The sequence below is a fragment of the Gossypium hirsutum genome, chromosome A07 (assembly GCF_007990345.1).
Source record: "Gossypium hirsutum isolate 1008001.06 chromosome A07, Gossypium_hirsutum_v2.1, whole genome shotgun sequence".
Taxonomy (NCBI): domain Eukaryota; kingdom Viridiplantae; phylum Streptophyta; class Magnoliopsida; order Malvales; family Malvaceae; genus Gossypium; species Gossypium hirsutum.
This window is the reverse complement of record NC_053430.1, coordinates 56,027,574-56,052,351: the sequence shown is the minus strand read 5'-3', so window position 1 is coordinate 56,052,351 and position 24,778 is coordinate 56,027,574.

The window sequence follows — 24,778 nt, the reverse complement described above, 5'->3', positions numbered from 1 at the left end:
ATCATTCTATTCAATTTAATCCAAAATTCATATTATGATAATTTTACACTTTTACTCATTATATTTTAACATATTTACAATTTAGTCCTTAGTTCATAAAAATGCAATTTAATGAAATTGAGTCCACACCCATACTAGTCGAATTTCATCTATTCTCATAAAAGTCCACACATTTCTTTATTTCACAAATTTACCACATAAATTTTCACATTTCTCAATTTAGTCCCTAATTGACAATTTTATCAAAAATCACTTAACAAATGTTGTTTATCTAACAACAACCATTCATTTTCTATCATCAAACATCAAAACACATACATATTCATCAACGGTAAAACCCTAGACTTCTAACAGTTTCACAAATTAGTCCCTGGGCTAGCTAGATTAAGCTACAATGTCTCCAAAAACGTGGAAATCATTAAAAATGGGACGAAAACACACTTACATGCAATGGAAGAGCTTGGCCGAATGCTTGGTTGTTCAAAAAATGGTGATTTTTCTCCTTTAGGTTCGGCTAGAAGAATATGAACAAGAAAATTGTTTTGTTTTACTTATTTTACTATGTTTATTTGTTAATTTACTTAAATAACCTTTAATTAAATATTTAAAATCATTTAAATGATGTCCATATTTGTCCACTAATAATATTAATGGTCTAATTACCATTTAAAGACTTCTACTTTAAGGTTCCATAGCTATTAGACACCTTTACCTAATAGAACTCAATTTTTAAAATTTATGCGATTTAGTCCTTTTTATCAAATTAAGCATACAAACATTTAATTTCTTAACGAAATTTTCATAAAATCATAAATAACAATAAAATAAATATTTTGACCTCAAATTTGTGTCCGGAAACTAGTATTCTGATTTGACTAAGAACGGGCTGTTACAACTATCCCCCATTAGGAATTTTCGTTACTTAAAATCTTACCAAAATATAGGTTAGGGAATTATTTTCTCATAGCTTTCTTGGGTTCCCACATAGCCTCTTCAACACCGTGACACTACCAAAGAACCTTCACTAGAGTTATGCTTTTGTTTCTTAACTCTTTAATTTCTCAAGCTAAAATTCTGTTCGATTCTTCATTACATGACATGCCAGGCTGAATTTCAACTTCTTCTGGAGAAATTATGTGTGAAAGATCTGATCTATATTTGCATAACATCGACACATGAAACATTTTATGGATCTTTTCTAATTTTGACGCTAATGCTAGCCAATATGCCACTGGCCCTATTCTCTTGATAATCTGGTGTGGTCCGATAAATCGCGGACTCAATTTTCTTTTACGACCAAATCAAAGAATATTCTTCCACGGCGATACTTTCAAAAACATTTTGTCAACGATTTGAAATTCAATGTATTTACGTTTCAAATCCTTACATGATTTTTGTCTATCTGAAGCTGCTTTTAAACTGTAGCGAATTACTTTCACTTTAACTTCGGCCTCTCTAATCAAATCAACCCCATGAATCTTTTTCTCACTAAGCTCACTCCAATACAACAGAGTTCAAAATTTATGGCCATATAAAGATTTATATGGTGCCATCTTTATACTCAATTGAAAACTATTTTTATATGCGAATTCAACCAATGGTAAATATTTTTTCCAGCAACGAAGCATATCTTCGAGAATCTGAATCACTCTCTCAGACTGACCATTGGTTTAAGGATGAAATGCAATACTAAAATGCAACCACGTACCCAAAGCCTCTTGCAATTTCTTCTAAAATTGTGATGTAAACTGTGGATCTCTATAAAAAATAATAGAAACTAGCACCCCGTGAAATCTGACAATCTTAGAGATGTACAATTCTGCTAATCTCTCAAGTGAAAATTCTGTACGTACCAGAATAAAATGTGTAGATTTCGTCAATCGATCAACTACAACCCAAATAGCATCTTTCTTTTTCGGAGATTAGGGGTAACCCAGATACGAAATCTATCGTAACTCTATCCCATTTTCACTCTAGCATCATAATCGGTTGTAACAATCCCAAAGGCACTTGATGTTCGGCATTGACTTGATAACAAACCAAGCATCTTGACACAAATTCTGAAATGCCTCGTTTCATGCTCGACCACCAGTACAACTATTTCAAACCATTGTACATCTTAGTACTCTCCGGATGAACAGATACACAACCCCTGTGTGCATCATGTAATACACTTGGAATTCCTCGACACACAAATTCTAACCACGGATCAGTAAACAATTGTAATGCCCCAAAATTTAATTATTTTTTTGTATGTTGTGCTACATAAATACATGTCTGTTTTAGTGGTTTAGTGTCCTGAGAAGTTTTGGAAAAGTCCTGAGTTCGAGCCTTGGCTTGTACAAAATTTTGTTTTTACTTGAGTTAACCCTGTCTCTAGACAGTAGGCTTCTTAAATAAATAAGGTTAATGCGTGGCATAAAAAGCCTGCTAGTTTAGGGGATAGGGGCATGTTACTATTGCTAGAAGACTGAGGTTCGAGTCTTGCTGCGTGCAAGTGTGTTTTATTTTGCAAGCTGTTGTGTGGGTGGTTGTATGGTAGTGGGACTCTATTGCTTGGATGATTAGGGGTTTGAGTGGAGTAGGGGATCATGTAGCCGAATATTAGGAGGAAAAAGGGGCATTGGATAGTGATCGATTGGAGGACTTTGTAGAGGAAATTGGGGAGAAGATCGTGGGGAGTTAAGGGGAGAGGTTGTGTTGTGCCGAATAGGGGTTCTAGGCACTTTTGGGGAATTTGGCTTGGGTTTTTTTTTGGGATTGGTTTTGACACTTCTCTTCACCACATTTTTATCACATTCTTTTTGCCCTTTTCTTCCTTAGGGTCGAATTGTGCTTGGGAGTGTTAGTGATATTTTCCGTTTTGGCTTATTTCGTGTCACTCAGGTTTATTTCATTTGTCAATTTTTGCTTTCCCTACAACTTTGTCTAGCCTATTCCCTTCTTTCCTCTACATCTCAAAACCTTAGCCATACCCCATTCTCTCCTCATCTCTATTTCTTTGACTTTTTTCAAGCGTTCCCTTTCGCATTGCTAAACTAAATTCTTCTACTCCTCCCTCTCATTTCTGTTTTTCGATTCTCTTCTCCTTCCACGTTTTTGTGATTAGCCGAATACTTCATTCCTTTACTCACTTATTTGAGTTTTATTTTTGGTTTTGTAAGAGTTCTCTAACGATCGGTAAGTGCTCATGATTCCCTTTCTGTTTCTCTCTAACGTTAAGATCTTTTGTAACATCCTGATTTTCGGGTTTTTCGCGATTCTTGATATTTTAAGTAAGTTTCTAAAATTTGGTATGTGATTATGGAATTCATAATTTGGGTATGTAAATGGGCTTATGGAAAGCCCATGAGTTGGCCAAAACCCGGTAGAATTTTTAAATTTTGGACTTAGGAGTTAGGGGTTCTGGCTAGGTGCCCTTATATAAAGTTGTGGGTAAAATGTATCACAAAAAGAGCATTAGTAAAGTGGTAAGGATGACGCCACTAAGCTCCTAAAAAGGTGGCGTGTGGAGCATAGGGGAAGACCTGGGATCGATTCCCTGTGATGGCAAAAATAATGCTAATTTTTATGCTCTGTGCATACAAGAGTTGTAGCTGAATGGAACTCTTTAGAGGAGAATTTGAATCAGTCAAATGCATGGATTAAGGAGGGATAAGGGGAGAGATTTTAGGGATTTGATATGAAGATAGAGTTGGCCGAATAAGGGAGATTGGAGGGGGGATTTTCGGCAGAGAGGTTTAGTTAGGGATTTTCGGCACTTAGGTATTTTTGTGTCGTTTTCTCCCTGGAGGATTAGTCTTTTTCTCTCTTTTTCTTTTGCAGCCGAATCTACCATCTCTTCTTCCTTCTCATTCTTTCAAACCAGCCCACTATTTCCCTCCATTCACCATTGTTTCTTTCCTTTATCTCTACTTCTGCCGAAATACCGCAAAAGCCAAAATCAGTGAAGATAGGGGGTGCCGATTCTTTGTGACCAGCAACCTTTTATTTCCTTTTCAATTGTTGGCGTTTGATTCCTTTACCTTTTAGGCGTACGAATTCAAGAGAAGAAAGACTGTGGTAAGTGCTCAAACTCTAAATGACTCCTAGAGTAACTGATGGTAAAAGTCGAAACCCTATAATTTAGAGAGGTGGCCGAATATGGGTATAGGTTTTTGGGGTTCTTCTTTTAATATTTTTATGATTTCTATAGTGGAGGAGCAGCAAGGCATAGTGTCGACTTGAATCAGCTTGGATCTCCGGAGTGGCTAGATCTAGTCAATCAATATCGGCAAGGTAAGGTTCTTAAGGCCATTTTGGATGGTGGCCGAATGTGTAAGTACTAATATAAGATGGTTCTTGTTTTGGGTCAATTAATGGAAGCTGATTTATTAACGGTGGAATATAGGAGAAATTGTGTAGGAGATCTCGTCGAGGAATATCGCCAAACAGGTGTGTAACAAACCCTTTTTCATAGCTTAAAGCGATAAATGCCAAAAAGCCAAAATGCCAAAATTCTGGCATTTCGAGGACTTGTGAGCAAGCGAACGCTCACTAGTTAGTTAGAATCGATGAGATGATGATCAGGAACAATGGAAACGGTAAGAATGTGATTTTTCGCGTTCTCGGTAAGTTGGGCCTCGAGGGGCCGAAGTGGGGCCCATTGGGCTTTCAGGCCCATTTGGGTAAAATTGGTAGAAAAGGAGAACCTGTTAAATTGCACATTGTGACTGATAAAACCGTTATGGAATATAGGCTAAATGGGCCTAGATGACGAAATGGGCTAAGTAGGGCCCATTAGAGGTTTTTAGGCCCAATAACTCAATTTCGCTAAAAATGGGTCAGACTCACTGTTTGCACACATAAATTGTTAGTAACCGTTAATGAACATGGAAACCCTAATTTTCGGTAAAATTACAGAATTACCCTTATAATATGAAAATGACCGTTTTGCCCCTAGGTAAAAATGACCATTATACCCCTAGGGTTTATATATGAATTTAATACATGGGATTTTGATAAACATGGTATGTATGATATGCATATGACATGTATGATATGCACATGATATGTATGATATGCACATGATGTATTCGTAAATGCATTGGGTTGGGTTTTTATATGGATGGAGGAAGTGTAAAAGGGCTTATGCCCCTGTTATGATAAAGGGCTTATGCCCTAGTTATTAAAAGGACTTATGCCCCAGTTATTAAAAGGGATTTGCCCTAGTTATTAAAAGAGGCTAGGCCTCCAGTTATATGATAAAGCAGCTATGCTGCCAGTGGAGAGTTATGGCGAGGTGGGTCGAGTTAATCCCCACATGTTGTGTTGGTTGGTACGGGTGGAGAGTAGCGGATGGTGGGTTTAGTAGTCTCCCTAAATGGGCTTGCATTCTCTCATTGACATTACATGTGATATTGAAATGGGCCTATGGGCCATACCGTTTACAGTAAAGGCTTCGGCCCAGTAATATGAAATATGAAAAGGCTTCGGCCCAGTGTTATGAAATATGAAATATGAAAAGGGCTACGGCCCAGTACATGTTGAGATTGGATTTGGGCTTAGGCCCAACAGGCTGTTATTGTGTTGGGCTCTGAAAGGGGCTTGTTGCACACTGAATTTCCAAACTCACCCCCTTTCCTTAACCTTGCAGGTGAGCCTTGATGTGGGGACTTGGGCTGGAGGGGATTCAGAGTAGCCACGGTGATCGCTTTTGGACTTTTAAATAAGCGTTGGTTTTCATTAAATTTCCTTTAATTATTATTTATTTTTGGGTTATAATAAGGCCATTTTAACTTTCCTTTTATTTCTTTTCGGGATTATTTTATTTTTAATAACTTTAAACCTGGTTGATAATTATTCAAATGGGCTAGACTTAGGACGTGTTTTCAAAACAATACTTGATTTCAAAATATCTCAACGCCACGATTAATCGATTTATCAAAGACGTTCGCTTAAACAAATTTAAACTCGGTATAACAAAGTGTGGTTATGGTTATGGGCATGTCTAGGATTGGATCCAATCAAAGAGCTTGGTATTTAAGCAGCCTTCATGGCTCACCTCCTTTGTCTCGGATACCTACCTGGTGCCCAGCTTCCATACACTTTGTTAACTCACAAAAGTCATTTTTTTTAAAAGCACTAAAACGAAACATGGATTTTTAACTTCAATGTGGCACGTCAGATTCGGCCATAACGTCTAGGCTGGGTTTGGGATGTTACATCTTTCCTTCTAACATCTATTTCTTTCTACCGTTTGCTAATAGGGGAATGATTGTTACACTTCGCCTCTATCATTCTCTGTACTTTTGGCTTTGTGTGGGTGTGGCCGATTGTTCTGTCCCTCTAATATAGATTTGATTTTTTGGTAAGTGGCTTTTCGTCTAGTACAAACTGTTCAATTGTTGATGGTTGATAAGTGATGTTTGGAATGCAGGTAACCCTTAAGGCCTATTGTTTGGTTTCTTCCTAATGGATTCAACGAGTAAGCCATAATCGGCTGATCTATTCAAGTGAGGGGTATGTTTTTGGGCAAGTTATTTTGGTGGGGGTTTTGGATAGGTCGATTGGTTTGTGATTAACTGAATCTTATGAATTAATGTAGGTTGGAGTACTCGTGGACTTTTCACATGTTTTCGTGAATAGGTGTGCAACCACACTGCTTAAAACGTAGATTGGCAAAAGCCAAAAAAGTATAACCATTAATGTTACACAAGCGTACGCTCACTCGTGTGGTAGTCTGAACGCGTAAAATGTGAGCATTTGATTGTAAAGGCCACCATGAGCGATTTCATGGGCTTAGGCCGTTTTGGGCAATGTTGGGCCGAAATGGTTCGTGTGGGTCTCATGGGCTCGTGGGCCCCACAGAGGTTTGGCCAGGCTATGTAGTTCACACGGCCAATGTCATTTTTGAGCTTATTGGGCCACACGAGCATGTAGGCCCACATGAGCCGCATTATGAGCTTTGGGCCCATTTTGACTGTTTGACTGTTAAGGTTGTACTGGTCAGCCGAGACGACTGTGGACCTACTGGTGGGTCGGTAAGTATACCTAAACCCCAATTTGATGAAATGACCGTTATACCCTCATGAGGTAAATGACTGACATACCCCTAGGATATGTATGGCTGTATTCGAGCATGACATTTTGCATACACATATGATATTATGACATGACATGTTGCATGGGGGTGGGTTTGATATATTTAGAGGAAGTGTATTATACTGGCAGATCTGCTGCAAATACTGTTTAGTGCCACAATCGGTGCTATATTTTAGAGTGTAGGAATGGGTGGGTCGAGTTTATCCCCACATAGAGTGTAGGGCAAGACAGAGTGGAGTGTAGAGGATGGATTGGTAGGACTTCTGATTGCATTTCTGTTACTGTTACTGTAATTGGCTAAGGCCCACACTGATACTAATACTGTAAAGGGTTATGGCCCTAACTGATTTGAATTGTCACTGAAACGGGCTTAGGCCCAAATTGTATTTGCCTACTATTTGACTAATTATTGTAAAGGGATTACACACTGAGTTTTCATAAACTCACCCTTCTGCTTTCCTGTGCAAGTAATCCTTAGGCGGATCGGTGCTGCGAGGGACTCGATGAAGGCCACACAACTGCTCTTGCTTCTGTTTTAAACTTTTAATCTTTAAGCCATTTAATTTGGGGTCTTTGTTATGTAATAAGGCCTTTTTAAAGTTTTACTTTTGATTTGGGTTTTATTTATCTTGGATCATGTCCGTTAGAAGTAGGTCGCAATTTTTCATAAGATTAAATGCTTTCAAAACACCACGCCATTGCAATATACTTTAAAAGCTTTCGCAGGCAAACATTGTTTTTAAAGTGCAATAACAATCTAAAATGATTAAACTTTATTCTAAACCCACTTGAGTTTTTAACAACGAACAAGATTCCATAAAGTTTTGTAAAAGATCACACGATGGTTTTATATAGTACAGATTTTTCAACAGAACGATGCTTTTCAAAACACATTTCAATGTGGCATCGTAGATTCAGCCATAATGTCTAGGCCAGGTTTGAAATATTACATTTAGTGGTATCAGAGCCAAGTTGCAAAACTCGACTATGAATTTGGGTTTTTCTAAAAACATAAAATTTCTAAAAAAATTGTTTCAAATGGATGGAAAGTATTTTGAAGTGTTATTTCTGAATGTGTGGTCTATCAAGTCTCGGATGCTGATTCTGTAAATTCTCTAAAATTACTATCTGCTTAAATTGAAATATTGAGACTAATGTAGGCAATAGACTGCACCGAAATACTCTGTTTAGGTTAACCTAAAATTTAGTAAGACTGCAATCTACAAAACAAAACTCTGAATTACTGATAATATTTTCCATAACATATCTTGTAATAAACACTAGAACTGTAAACTGATGCATAAGATTTATAACTCAGATAATACGCAAACCGATAATAAGCACTAGTGGTACTCATGGAAGGGGTACAAGAGGCCGCGGCAGAGGCCGTGGTGCTCGGGCTGGATCACCGGCATCGAGCCACATGCCTAACAATGAAGCTAGGGAGGCACCAGCTTCACCTATAATTGAGACTGGGTCACACGATCGTGCAGCTGGGGAGGAAGCACTGTCCCAAGCTATGTTGCAAATTCTAGAAAGGGTCGCTGGGCCTAATACTGGTAATGTGGGCCGTAGGTCAGTTGCGGAATGACTCCGGTAGAATGGGGATAAAATTTTTAGGGGTATCATTGGAGTTGCCCCTAATGTGGCTGAGTATTGGATTGAGGCCATAGAGAGGATCATGGATGACCTCGATTGCACCCTAGGGTAGAAATTAAAAGGTGCAGTGTTGTTGCTATGAGATGAAGCTTATTAGTGGTGGCTTATAGTGAAAGAGGGTATTCAGCCCGGGCACCAGTTATGTGGATGGTCGGAGGAGGGAGTTTCTAAATTTGACTCAGGGGGATAAATCAGTAGCTGAATATGAGTCTGAGTTTTTGCGACTTAGCCACTATGCACATGGGATGGTGGCAATTGAAGATGAGCACTGTGTTCGATTTGAGAATGGCCTCAAAGATAGTTTAAGGATTTTGATAACTCCACAGAGGGAGCGAGATTTTTCTATTTTGGTGGATAAAGTGAAGATCATTGAAGATGTGAAGCGCGCTAATCACCAAAATCGTGAGAAAGAGACGGGTAGAAATAAGAGAGATTTAGAGCCCTTAAGTTCATTTCTGAGGACTAAGAAAAAGGCCAGAGTTGATGGGCCGATCAGAGTTAGGCCCTCTGTTGCTGTTACTGGACCACAGCTCTATGCTAATTGTGGTAGACACCATCAGGGAGAATGTTGGAAAAGGATTGGGGCATGATTGAGGTGCAGATCTTTGGAGCAGCGTATCAGAGATTATCTATGGAGGCCTGATCAGTTGCAAGCTATTGGTATGGTACTACTCAGCCACTAAGAGGTGTTCACCAGCCACCGAGAGGTCGTGGTTAGGCCAGAGGTGGAAATGGTGTGGGTCATCGTTGTGGAGCACTGGGCAGAGGTATTGGTCTTACTGAGTTGAGACAGTCGGCACTGGTGTATGCTGCACGCCGCCGAGAGGACGGAGATGCCCCAGATGTTATTACGGGTACGTTCTTTAACCATAATGTAGCTTATACTGCATTGACTGATATTGGGTCTACGCATTCTTATATGGCATGCACTGTGTCTGAGACTTTGGGTATAAGGGTTGAAAACACTACGAGTGAGGTTACTGTGTTGAGTCCATTAGGTCAGTCAGTGAGAGTGAATAAACTATTTAAGGATGTACTTTGGAGGTTCAAGGAAGGATCTTTTTGGTGGATTTAATGGAACTCCCTTTTAGAGAATTTGACTTGATACTGGGCATGAACTGGCTGATCGTGTAACACCCCTGACCTATGTTCTAAGCCGAAACAATGTACGGAATATTACAGATCACGAAAACATGAATTCACACATTTATTTGATCTTACGTAATTAATTCCTCTAGCTTGAACAAAAATAGATAAAATTAATAGATATACATAAGTACAAGTAAATTATCAAATTTTGAAAAGTAATATTTTAAAACAAATTAATTATGACACATAACAAAATGATTTATCCCTCTATACATGCCATAAATCCAAAATAGTGTTTACAATACCAAAAAGTATTGATAGTGTGGATGGGTCTCCGAAGATCTCCAAATCTCGAGCTGGCTTAGTAATTCTATAAGAAAAGAAAAAGAAAAGAAGGTAAGCATATAGCTTAGTAAGTAAGTACGAAATTGATAATCAATTTATCAAAGTAAAACAATCATACTAGTATATAATCACATATTCAGGACAGGCTATTTTCTAGAGTCCCGGTTAAAACAAAATTATATCTCGAGCTACAAAACTTGAAATCCAATTTCGTAAATTTTTCCTAAAACTAGACTCATATTTCTACTTACTAATTTTTTTATAGAATTTTTGGTTTGTTCAATTAGTACAGTTTATTAGTTAAATTCTCCCCTGTTTCAGGGTTTGACTACTCTGACCCCTGTGCACTACAAACCAAATTTCTCCCTGTAAAGAATTCCAACGACCATGCTGTTTGTTTCCCTTAAAAATAAACTCAATAAGGAATCCATGCATGTAAAGTATGACTCTTAATAAGTTTTTTACAATTGATGGTGAATTTCTAAAGTCAGAACAGGGGATCTCAAATTCATTCAGACTCTGTTTCACAAGAATTCAAATATCACACAATATAGAATTCTTTTGCTTCCCCCATTTCTTTTATGTGAAAATAGACTCATAAGCTTTATTTTCATATATCATTTCCATTTTTATTCAACTTCCAGGATTTTTGGTAAATTTTTAAAATTATGTAACTGCTGCTTTCCAACACTGTTTTATTTCTAACATTCACTCTTGCATAATTTCACCTAGTCCTTTTTGTTATACCAGAATTCACTCAATTATCGAGCACATAGCTCCTAACTTTTCATAAACATAAATTTACACGTATTCACCTTATACTAACTTCCACATATTACCACTTTATCGATTCTCCCCGTTGAACTCAACAGAAAAATAACAAATATACCATTGTTTACACATATTTCCCTTTTCCACACTTATAGCCGAAGCTATATGACACGCATAGTAGCCTACCCTTAGTACTACTCATGCAACCAACAATCCGGTACATGTAGTAGCCTGCACTTAGTACTACACACGTGACCTCACCATCTGATACACGTAGTAGCCTACACTTAGTACTACACACGTGATCGAAGTCATTGAGTACGCATAGTAGCCTGCACTTAGTACTACACATGTGACTTAATAGTATGGTACACGTAGTAGCCTGCACTTAGTACTACACACATGTATTCATAATGGATCATTCGTATTGTTCCTGTTCCGAGGGTTCAACCGGAAATCTTTTCTTTTTCACCGTTAACACCTATTCATAATCTAACTAAATTTGCAAGTATCCATCATTTAATCATTCTATGGACAGTCACCAATTCATATGATAACAACATAAAATAACATAACAAAAATCGATAAATTATTCATGTACAAACTTACCTCGGTGCAAACTTTAGAAATGTTATAATTTAGTCCGGAAGCTTTTCTTTTCCCCAGTCATGATCGATTCCACGTCTTTCTTTATCTATAACAACACATTTAGCTCATTTAACACTCACAGTATTTATTTCAATCCAAAAAATCACATTATGGAAAAATTACGTTTTTGCCCCCTAACTTTTACAAAATTACGATTTTTCCCTTAGGCTCGAAATTTTAATTTCAGCCCTTGTTCTTATGTTTTATGACATGCTAAACATTTTTATCTTCTATGGAAACATCAAATTCTCCCTCTAACATGTACTTATAAACATTAGGTATTTTTACCGATTAAGCCCTTTTACTCGTTTTCACTGAAAACCGAGTAGCACAAGTTGTCTAACATAATTTAAAACCTCATATTCTATCATAAAACACCAAAATACACAAATTTCACCTACGGGTATTTTTCCAAATATGAACCCTAGGTTGAATTATTGCTAACATAAGCTAAATCGTGCTGTCAGGATTTCAAAAACATAAAAATCATTAAAAACGGGGCTTGAAATCACTTACTATGAAGCTTGAAAATTGAAGAAACCCTAGCTATGGAGGAACGCAAAATTTGGCAGCAACTAAATGAGAAGATGACCATTTTTGTGTTATTTTTCCCATTTTATTTCATTTAATATATAAATGACCAAAATACCCTTACTACTAAACTTTCCAAAAATTTCATCCATGTCCAATTTTTGTCCATAAACTTAAAAATTGGTAAAATTTCTATTTAAGACTCCCAATTAATATTCCAAAGCAATTTCATACTAAAAACATCTAGAACACAAGTTTTGCAAATTATTCGATTTAGTCCCTAATCTCAACTTAAGTGCTTAATGCATAGAATTTCATCACGAAATTTTCTCTCAATCATGAAATCATATCATAAACCTTAAAATAATTATAAAGAAATTATTTCTATCTCAAATTTTTGGTCACGAAACCACTATTCTGATTAGGCCCTAATTCGGTTTGTCATAATTCTCCCCCCTTTAGGGATTTTCGTCCCCGAAAATCTTACCGGTAAAGATGTTCGGGTACTGTTTCCTCATAGCTTCCTTAGATTCCCATGTAGCCTCTTCTATTCTATGTCTGTGCCACAATACTTTCACTAAGGCTATACTTTTATTTCTCAACTGTTTAATTTCCCGAGCCAAAATCTTTATTGGTTCCTCCTCATAGGTCATATCCTGTAATATCCTGATTTTGGGCCTAGTCGGAATAGCGGTTTCGTGACCACAAAATCCGAGATAGAAATAATTATTTTATGATTATTTTGAGGTCTATGATATGATTGCATGATTGTGTGAAAATTTCGTGAAGAAATTTTATGCATAAAGTGCTTAAATTGAAATTAGGGACTAAATCGAATAATTTGTAAAACTTGCATTCTAGAAGTTTCTAGTATGAAATTGTTTTGAAATATTAATTAGGAGGTCTTAAATAGCAATTTTACCAATTTCTAAGTCTATGGACAAAAATTGGACATGGATTGTGACAGCCTTAATTCGACCCTAGTCGGAATGTGGTTTCGGGACCACAAAACCGAGTCATAAAATTTAGTTAAAATTTTATTTGCATATCTTATATGTGTGATAGTACTTGTATAAAAATTTGATGTTTTAATTTTATCTTAGGAATGTGAATTTTGCTTGAAAGGATCTAGTTGAGAGACTTAGAAAATTATGATAGGTAAATAAGTAAGGACCAAATAGTATTAAAATAGGAAAGTTTGGGTTAGCATGTCAAAGTGCCCAATTCATGTTAAGTGGCCGGCCAAGCATGGTTCCATTCCTCCAAGTTTATGTTGTTTATTATTTAATATTGGTAAGTAAATTAGAATAAATAAAAAAAAGGAATTAAAAAGGAAAAAGATGAATAAAATAAGGGAGGAAGAAGGAGTGTTCATCCTTTTCCTTGTTACAATTGCCGTACCAAAAGAAAGAAAAAGAAGAAAGTGAAGTTAAGGCATTTGGTCACCTTTAAGTTGATTAAGAAGCTCTTGAATATTCGGTGCCTAGGGCAAAAGTTTCTAAGAAGTTTGGCCCTGCATGTAACTAGATTGAGGTATGTTTGATATTATTCTTTGAGATTCATGTATATTTTAAGTTGTAAGTTTGAAATCTACCTAGCCATGGTTCAAATTTTTTTTAATTGATGGAGATGATATTCGGCCATGAATGTTACATTCTTGGTTGGTATTTTGATGTCTTTGGTGATGAGGTATGGAGATGGTTGACTTTGAGTGTTTAATAAAAAGGATACATGAACTATTGTTAAATAATGGTCGAATGTAGCATGATTAAAGATGTGAATAAATTGAAGTTAAGGAGGTTGTCAATGAAAAAAATATGAGTTGGATGAGTTTTAAAGAATAAAAATTTAGGTGACTAGAGGTCAAGGACAATCGGTCAAAGGCTTGTGTGCTAGCAAAATCGGCCTAAATGTCGTTTTGATGTGTTGAATTGAGTAAGCTAGATGTTGGAACACATAAGGATTCGGCCTTCTAAAACAATAGAGATAAGTGTATGAAAGGCTAAGTTTAAGTAGTAAGGCCGAATAGGTTGTAGATAAGGCACTTGTGAGTTCTTGGCCAAGCAATTGACAAATTAAATTAGAGTTCTTGTGACGTATAATGTCAAGTCTAACTTGGTATATTTGGCCACCTAATTAAGTACATCGGTGGTGTTGAATGTAATCTTACACATTCGACCATATGGGGTAAAAATGGGTCGAGTGATCATGAGATGAAATTAGGTGTTTAAATGATGTTATAGTTGACATTGTGCATATATACATGCATTCGGCCATCTAATTGAGTATGAAGGTGGTGTTAAATCTAATTGTGATGCCCATTCCGAAGTATATATATATACATATATATATACATGAGTATGCCCATTCGTGATGTTACCTTTAATTATGTGTATAATCGACTAAATGGGTAATTAGTGAGGATGGTTGCCGAATATACAAACATACATATGCATGTGTAATTGAATTATGAATGTTTAGCAAGATGGTTAAACTAGTTGATTTATTGATTAAGCTCAAGGAGTTAAAGGAGGAGAATCAAGCAAAGGCAAAGAAAAGATCATCGAGTAGCCGAGTTGGAACCGTCTTACCCAACACAAAGTAAGTCATTAAGCATATAGTTGGTATTGATTTAAATGATCGTAATACCTATGCAATTGTGTTTGATGAAATGAAATGTATACAAATGTATATGTATGTAGAGATGAAATTGTCGAATGTAAAAAGGAAGTGAAGTGTATAGAGTGGTTGGTTTTCGGCACTAAGTGTGCGGGCAATAAGTGTTCCCGGTTGTGAGATTGGCACTAAGTGTGCGGGCTTGAAATGCATGGCACTAAGTGTGCGAGTTTAAAGTACATGGCACTAAGTGTGCGTGGTTGATTATTAAGCACTATGTGTGCGAACCCACTATATATATATTTTCTATCAATTATTTATATTAAGGGTGCGACCTTACCGAGTCGATTTCGGACAGCGGAAAGGGGTAAGTACCTTGAGTTCATGGCTAATAGGCGCTATGTTTATATTTGGGGTTGAGCTTGGTAAGTTTTGAACCTATGTGACAATTATAATTGAAGTCACGTGCATAAGGTTCATCGTGGAATAGGTGAAAGGTTATTTAGTTGTATGATTGTAACGAAAATAAAATGATGTATGAAAATGCCTCAAATATCCTATTGATTAGTATATGGAATGTGAATGCATGACTTGGTATGAGATTGAACCGATAGGTCTAAGGAATTATGGTATGGTTCGGTATGGATGGAGTAACTAGCCTCGTTCCATTTTGTTTCCTCTTGTGATAATGTTATTAATGGATGGTAGTGCATTGCTTATGACTTACTGAGTTATATACTCATTCGGTGTTTCCTTGTCACCTATTTTAGGTTTCTTGGACTCGTCTCTTTTTGCGTGATCGGGCCGTCATCGAAGTCATCACACCGGCTAGCAACTTTTGGTATCCTCTTTTTAGTCGGTCTAGGAGAACATTTCGGCATGTATAGGCTAATATGTTTTGTTGAAATTTGGTATGTAAACTTTTAGCCATGCGAAAATGGCATAAATGTTCGGTTGGATTTGGTTCTAAAATGTTAGGTCGTAAGTCTTGGTAATTCGATTTTTATGCCATATGTCATGGTTGATTATTTTTGGTGTTAAAATTCATGATATGGCTGTAGTGTAGTAGGGAGATGTTTTACAATGATTAGCCTTTGGCATGGCTAGTCATGATCATAATTTGTGATATGTATGATGGATTACTAGTTAGATCAAGGAGAAATCACGAAATAGGCATAGTTGCTTTAGTAACAGATGCTGGCAGCAGCAGTGACGTGAGATTGAAAAATCACTAAAAACAGTAGGAATGGAATTAATTAATGAATAAGTTATGTAATCGAAGCTCGATGAGTCTACTTTCATATAGAAGAAACGAAATGACCATATGAGCTGTATGTTAGGAGATAATTAAACTCTTGTGAAACAGGACCAGAGCGATTTCTGGATTCCCTGTTCCGACTTTGGAAATTCATTTTAAATTAACCCGAGATAATTAGAAGTCATGCCATATGTGCACAGATTCCCCTTTGAGTGTAGTTTCTATAGAAACAAACGACAACAGTATTGAAGCCCTGTACAGGGAGATATTCAAGTCGTAATGCGCAAAGGTCAGTGTAGTCGATCCCTGTAACATGGGAGAATTTCACTAATAAACTGTACTAATTGGCCCAGCCAAAAATTCTAGAAAAAAATATGTAGATGGCCATATGAGTCTAGTTTCAGGGAAAATTTACGGAACTGGATTTCGAGTTTCAGAACTCAAGATAAGATTTTTAAAGCGACTAGTAAGCAGATTGGCAGCTTGTCTGGGAAATTTTTTAATAAATGGTTTGAAGTCTGTTAACACCTCGTGTTCGACTCCGGCAACGGTCTCGGGTTCGGGGTGTTACATGGATGGAATTTTTGGAAAGTTTAGTAGTAAGGGCATTTTGGTCATTTAGGGGTAAAATGAATTAAAATACAAAATTAAAAGCCAATTTTGCTCATCTTCAACCCCATGGCCGAATATAGCAAGGAGAAACCATGGCTAGGGTTTTTCAAGCCTCCAAGCTCGATTGTAAGTCCGTTCTAGCCTCGTTTTTAATGATTTTTACGTTTTTGGAATCCCGGTAGCTCGATTAAGCTTATGCTAGCAATAATTCAACCTAGGGTTCATATTTGGAAAAATACCCATAGGTGAAATTTGTGTATTTTGGTGTTTTATGATAGAATATGAGGTTTTAAATTATGTTAGACAACTTGTACTACTCAGTTTTAAGTGAAAACGAGCAAAAGGGCTTAATCGGTAAAAATACCTAATAGTCATAAGTACATGTTAGAGTGAGAATTTGATGTTTCCATAGAAGGGAAAAATGATCAGCATGTCATAAAACATAAGAAAATATGCTGAAGTTTAATTTACGAGCTTTGGGGAAAAAGTGTAAATATACAAAAGTTTAGGGGCAAAACTATAATTTTGCTAAAATATGATTTTGGGTCAATTTGTATAATGTGAGTCCTAATTAGACTATATTTTAAATGATAGAGCAAGGAAAACTAAAATTCGGGCTAAAATGGGGAGAATACCAAGTTGTGGACGAAATGGTAAAAGTAGCCATTTTCGCATACGAGGTAAGTTCATGTGTAATTAATGTAGCATAATTGTTATTTTTAAGTTATTGATGTTAATTATATGATATGATGATTTTTAATCGTGAAATATTATGCTTTGTGGTTAATGTTGAGTAATATGCAAATTATGTTTACTACTTGATAAATATGAATTGCTACCGAGTATCGGTTCCGATATTCGATGGAAGACGGCAAATGTGAGATCGAGGAAAAACAAGCCCGTTTGAACCTTAGGAATAGATTAGGATACAAGTGACATGGCACTAGGATGGTTGAGCATCCGAACTCGTTGAGTTGAGTCCGAGTTCACTTATGGATGCGAATGTTCGAACTCGTTGAGTTGAGTCCGAGTTCGAGAGATGTAACTAGGCATCCGAGCTCGTTGAGTTGAGTCCGAGTTCACTTATGGATGCGAACGCCCGAGCTCGTTGAGTTGAGTCCGAGTTCACTTATGGGCGGGTTACATGGTAGCTTGGCTACATATGTGGCACTTATGTGCAAACTTTCCATGTATCCGAATTATATTCCGATGTGTTCAACGGGTAAAATTCTACTCAAATGGAGGAATACTCGAGATGAAAGGGATGTATTGGTAAGTGTTGTGAAATGAATACTTTGAACAGGTATGTACTTAACCCTCGGGTTGAAAACTCGATATAATAACAATATGGTAAGATGATAAATGAAAATGTGATATGAATGTCTCGGTGATGATTATGCAAATGATGTTTTATGTTTGCATATATAGTTGTGTTACTTGCTATTTGGATGTGAGCTTACTAATCATTTATGCTTACTCCCTCCTTTTCATTCCTTGTAGTGTTGACAAGCCAGCTCGGAAATCAGGAACGGTCAGAGGCACACTCACACTATCCGTATACCATCTTGGCATAATGGCTTGTATATTTTGAGTATGGCATGTATAGCATTATAATCATTTTGTATATATGGTCTTATGATATGGTTATTGAGTGGTATGGAAATGCTTGGTAATGATTAGCCATTGGAATGGCTAATCATGATCATATTTGGTGTTATGTATGCTAAATTGCTAGCTAATCCATGGAAACCATGAAATAGGTAAAATTTACCATAAAATAGATTCAGACAGCAACAGTGATGTGAGTTTGAAAAATCATTAAAAATAGTAGAGATACAATTAGATGATGAATAAAATATGGAATTAAAGGATTATGAGTCTATTTTCATATGGATGGAACAAAACAGGTATATGAGTTATATTTTATGAGATGTTTAAATTTTTGTGAAACAGGTCCAGAGCGATTTCTGGATCCCCTGTTATGACTTTGGAAATTCACCATAAATTTTAGAAAGATAATTAGAAGTCATTATTTATATTTATAGATTCCTTATTGAGTCTAGTTTTATTAGAGGTAAACGGAATAGTCATTGAAGCTCTGTACAGGGAGATATCTGATTCGTAATACACAGAGGTCAGAGTAGTCAAACCCTGAAACAGGGGAGACTTTAACTAATAAACTGTACTAATTGGCCAGACCAAAAATTCTAGAAAACAATTAGTAGATATATATATGAGTCTAGTTTCAGGAAAAATTTACGGAATTGGATTTTGAGTTTTGGAACTCGAGATAAGATTTTTAAAGCGATTGTGATTCAGTTAGCCAGCTTGTCTAGAAATTTTAAAATGAATTGTATGAGCTGTTTAAGTAATGAATTAAGTCTGTCAACACCTCGTGTTCGACTCCGGCAACGATCTCGGGTACGGGGTCTTACATATCCTGTCGAATTTCAATTTCTGTTAGAGGAATCACATGTGAAGGATCAGAACGGTAACGTCGCAGCATCGACACATGAAACACATTATTAATCTTTTCCAACTCGGTTGGCAAGGCGAGCCGATAAGCCACAGGTCCAACTCTTTCAATAACCTTATAAGGCCCAATAAAACGTGGACTCAACTTGCCTTTTCGGCCAAACCTTAAAATTTTCTTCCACAGAGATACCTTTAGAAAAACTTTATCACCCACTTGGAACTCGATCTCTTTTCTCTTCAAATCTGCGTATGACTTTTGTTGATCTGAAGCAGCTTTCAGACAATCGCGAATCACTTTCACTTTCTCTTCAGTTTCTCTAATCAAGTCAACTCTGTGAATCTATTTCTCACTGAGCTCGGTCCAATACAAAGGAGTCTGACACTTGCAACCATACAATGCTTTGTACGGTGTCATCTGTATGCTCGATTGAAAACTGTTGTTGTAGGCAAATTCAACCAAGGGTAAATATTTCTCCCAACTGCCCTGAAATTTTAAAACACAACATCGGAGCATGTCCTCGAGTACTTGAATTACTCTTTCGGATTGACCGTCAGTTTATGGATGAAATGCGGTACTAAAATTCAATTTCGTACCCAAAGCTTCTTGCAACTTTTTCCAAAACCTCGAAGTAGATCTCGGATCTCTATCTGAAATAATAGACATTGGTACTCAGTGTAATTTTACAATTTCAGAAATATATAATTCAACCAACTTATCAAGATAATAATCTGTACGTACCGGAATAAAATGAGCTGATTTAGTCAATCTGTCAACTATTACCCAGATGGCATTTTTGTTTTTTGGAATCAGAGGCAACCCTGTCACAAAATCCATCGTAATTCTGTCCCATTTCCACTTGGGAATCATCACTGGTTGAAGTAAACCTGAAGGTACTTGGTGTTCAGCTTTCACTTGCTAGCAAATCAAGCATTTTGCTACAAACTCAGAGATATCTTTCTTCATACCATTCCACCAATATATTTTCTTCAGGTCGTTGTACATTTTCGTACTACCAGGATGAACTTGCAAAAAACCACTGTGTGCCTCATGTAAAATCTTCTGAATCAACTCAGCATCTTTCGATACGCATACTCGATCACGAAACATTAAGCAATCCTCTGGTCCGATTCAAAAATCTGAGTTACAATCCAATTCACACTGAGCTCGCTTGGCTCTCAATTCACTGTCATTCTTCTGAGCTTCACAAATTTGTTGAAGAAATAGCGGTCTAACTCTTAACTCGACCAAAATCAAACCATCATCAGACATAGCCCAATCTGTACCCATAGCTCTCAAAGCAAACAAAGATTTTCTACTTAGGGCATCTGCGACTACATTCGCTTTCCCGGGATGATAATCAATTATTAATTCATAATCCTTTAATAATTCAAGCCATCTCCGTTGTCGTAAATTCAAATCTTTTAGATTCATCAAATATTTCAAACTTTTGTGATCAGTAAAGATTCGACATTTCTCACCGTATAAATAATGACGCCAAATCTTCAAAGCAAAGACAATGGCGGCCAACTCTAAATCATGTGTCGGGTAATTCTTCTCGTGCGGTTTCAACTGTGTTGAGGCATAAGATACTACTTTACCTTCTTGCATTAAAACACAACCAAGACCAATTGATGACGCGTCACTATAGATCACAAATTCTATCCCCGACTCGGGTTGCACTAACACTGGTGCTTTGGTCAACCGCTCTTTCAACTTCTCAAAACTTTGTTGACACTCTTCAGTCCAATTAAACTTAACATTTTTTTGCAATAGCTTAGTCATAGGAGAGGCGATCATCGAAAATCCCTCGACAAAGCGTCGATACTATCCAGCTAAGCCCAAAAAGCTTCTAACCTCAAATACATCCTTCGGCGGTTTTCAATTAACAATTGTCGAAACTTTGCTTGGATCGACCCGAATACCATCACCCGAAACTACATGTCCCAAAAATCTGACTTCATGAAGCCAAAATTCACTTTTACTGAATTTAGCAAAAAATTTCCTTTCTCTTAAAATCTGTAATACCATTCTTAAATGTTCAGCATGCTCAGACTCGTTTCGAGAATAAATCAGGATTCATCTATGAACACAACCACAAACCTATCCAAGTATGGCCGAAAGATTCGATTCATCAAATCTATAAAGATAGTCGGAGCATTGGTTAAACCGAAAGGCATCACAAGGAATTCGTAGTGTCCATACCTCGTTCTGAAAGCGGTTTTTGGCACATCCGACTCTTTAACTCTCAACTGATAGTAACCAGATCTCAAATCAATCTTTGAAAACACTGTCGCCCCTTTTAATTGGTCAAACAAATCATCAATTCTCGGTAAGGGATACCTGTTCTTTATGGTCACCTTGTTGAGCTGTCGGTAGTCAATACAAAGTCTCATGGATCCATCCTTTTTCTTTACAAAAAACACGGAGGCACCCCAGGGAGAGAAACTCGGTCTCACAAACCACTTATCTGTTAACTCTTGCAACTGAGCTTTTAATTCTTTCAATTTAGTCGGAGCCATTCTGTATGGAGAGATCGTAATTGGTTCAGTTCCAGGTAATAAATCAATAGCAAACTCTACCTCTCTGATCGGAGGCAACCCCGGTAATTCTTCTGAAAATACATTCGGGAACTCGTAGACTACCGGTAATGATTCAAGCTTTGAATCAGACATTTTAGTATTTAATACATAAGCAGGATAAGCTTCACACCCTTTTCGCATATATTGCTGAGTAGACATATACGAAATCACCATAGGCAATTTATTTGATGCATTTGTTTCCACCCGAAGAATTTCACCATTTTCACATTTCAATTCAAGAGTTTTCTGTTTGCAATTTACTCTGGCATCATGTAGTATCAACCAATCCATACCCAAAATGACATCAAACTCGTCAAATGGTAGCAACATTAGATTAGCCGAAAAACAATGACCTTGAATCATCAAAGGGCAATTTTTGCAAACCTTATCTACTAACACATATTTGCCTAAAGGGTTTGACACTTTAATCATAAATTCAATAGATTCTACAGGCAAGGTCTTACTAGATACCAAATTCACACAAACATAAGAATGAGTAGATCTGGGATCAATCAATGCAATGACAATAATATCATAAAGAGAAAATGTACCAGTGATCACATCAGGAGATGACGCCTCTTCCCGAGCACGTATGGCATAAGCTCTAGCAGGTACTCTAGCTTCTGGTCTCCCAGTTGATTCCTTTGTCACACTTCGACAGCTAGCTCCACTTCTAGTATTTCTTGGAGGTCTACCTCTATTAGCAACACTAGTCTGTCTGGCACTCTGAAATTTTTCTTCTTCAACCCTTTTTGGGCAATCCTTAATATAATGTTCTCGAGAACCACATTTGAGACAAGCCCGACTAATCGTCCAACACTCCCTGAAATGTTGTTTACCACAGTGCTGACACTTAGGTCTATTAGATCTCACATTACCTACACTCGCCATTGAAGTAGCTTGAGCTTTAGAACCCGAATATGATCTCCCACGATCTCGATACGAATGTCCAGTTGAAACAGTCAACCGAGGATTCATTTCTTTAGACTTTTTTTGTCTGAGATTGGAATGACTTACTCATTGGCCTCTTTGTTGTGTCTCTGGCTTCATTCATAGCTTTTCTCTTCTCGTTGCTCAGTTCTTCAACTTTACAAGCTCGATCGACCAATACCACAAACTCTTTCAACTCTAAAATCCCAACTAGTAGCTTGATGTCTTCATTTAGCCCATCCTCTAACCTCTTACACATAATAGCTTCGGTGGATGCACACTCTTGGGCATACTTGCTGAGTCTGAAAAAGTCATGTTCATATTCTGCCACAAACATTCTACCTTGTTTCAGCTCAAGGAACTTTTTCTGTTTTTGATTAATGAACCACTGGCTTATATATTTCTAAACTCCTCTTGGAAGAAATCCCATGTAACCCTTTCTTTCGGAACCACAGATACCAATGTCTTCCACCAATGATATGTTGAATCCTTTAGTAAAGATATAGCACATTTCAAACATTCTTCGGGAGTGCAAGAAAGCTCATCGAATACCCTGATAGAATTTTCAAGCCAGAACTCTACTTTCTTGGGATCATCATCTATATTAGCCCTAAATTCTTCAACCCCTTGCTTTCAAATTTTATCAACTGGGGGTTTGCTTAATCTTACCATTTTGGCACCTTGAGGAACTACGGGAACTGGTTGAGGAATAAGAAGGGGTGGAGGAGGCTGAGCGTTCGGATTTGCCCGAACAAATTCTATGTACCAATTACTTATCATATGGAGAAAGGCTTCTCGGGCCCCATCTCCCTGATCATGTGTCTCATGCCTGCTGTCAACTGGCGCAGTCCCTTCTACGGGAGCCAGTGCATTACTTTCTACATCATTAGCTACAGCTCGGTCGAGATCCATTTACTATATAAAAACACGATTTAAATTGTCAGGAGTCATCACACTATCATAATATAATTATGGCATGTATAGATAGACTTCCACACACAGTACGTAAATCTGAGAACTGCCTAAACCTCGACTCTGATACTAATAAATGTAACACCCCTTACCCATGTTCTAAGCTGGAACAAGGTACAGAATATCACAGATCATGAAAACATGAATTCACACATTTATCTGATCTTACGTAATTAATTCCTCTAGCTTGAACAAAAATAGATAACATTAACATATATACATAAGTACAAGTAAATTATCAAATTTTGAAAAGTAATATTTTAAAACAAATTAATTATGACACATAACAAAATGATTTAGCCCTCTATACATGCCATAAATCCAAAATAATGTTTACAAAATACCAAAAAGTATTGATAGTGTGGATGGGTCTCCGACGATCTCCAAATCTCGAGCTGGCTTAGTAATTCTATAAACAAGAAAAAGAAAAGAAGGTAAGCATATAGCTTAGTAAGTAAGTACGAAATTGATATTCACTTTATCAAAATAAAAAAATGATACTAGTATATAATCACATATTCAGGAAAGACTGTTTTCTGGAGTCCCGATTAAAAAAAATTATATCTCGAGCTACAAAACTCGAAATCCAATTCCATAATTTTTATCTGAAACTAGACTCATATGTCTACTTACTAATTGTTTTCTAGAATTTTTGGTTGGTTAAATTAGTACAGTTTATTAGTTAAAGTCTCCCCTATTTCAGGGTTCGACTACTCTGACCCCTATGCACTACGAACCAAATTTCTCCGTGTACAGAATTCCAACGACCATGCCGTTTGTTTCCCTTAACAATAGACTCAATAAGGAATCCATTCATGTAAATTATGACTCTTAATAATTTTTTTACAATTGATGGTGAATTTCTAAAGTCAGAACAGGGGATCTCAAATTCATTCAGACTCTATTTCAAAAGAATTTAAATATCACACAATATAGAATTCTTTTGCTTCCCCCGTTTCTTTTATGTGAAAATAGGCTCATTAAGCTTTATTTTCATATATCATTTGCATTTTTATTCAACTTCCACGATTTTTGATAAAATTTTAAAATCATGTAACTGCTGCTTTCCAACACTGTTTTATTTCTAACATTCACTATTGCATAATTTCACCTAGTCCTTTTTGTTATACCAGATAGCTCCTAACTTTTCATAAACATAAATTTGCACATATCCACCTTATACTAACTTTCACATATTACCACTTTATC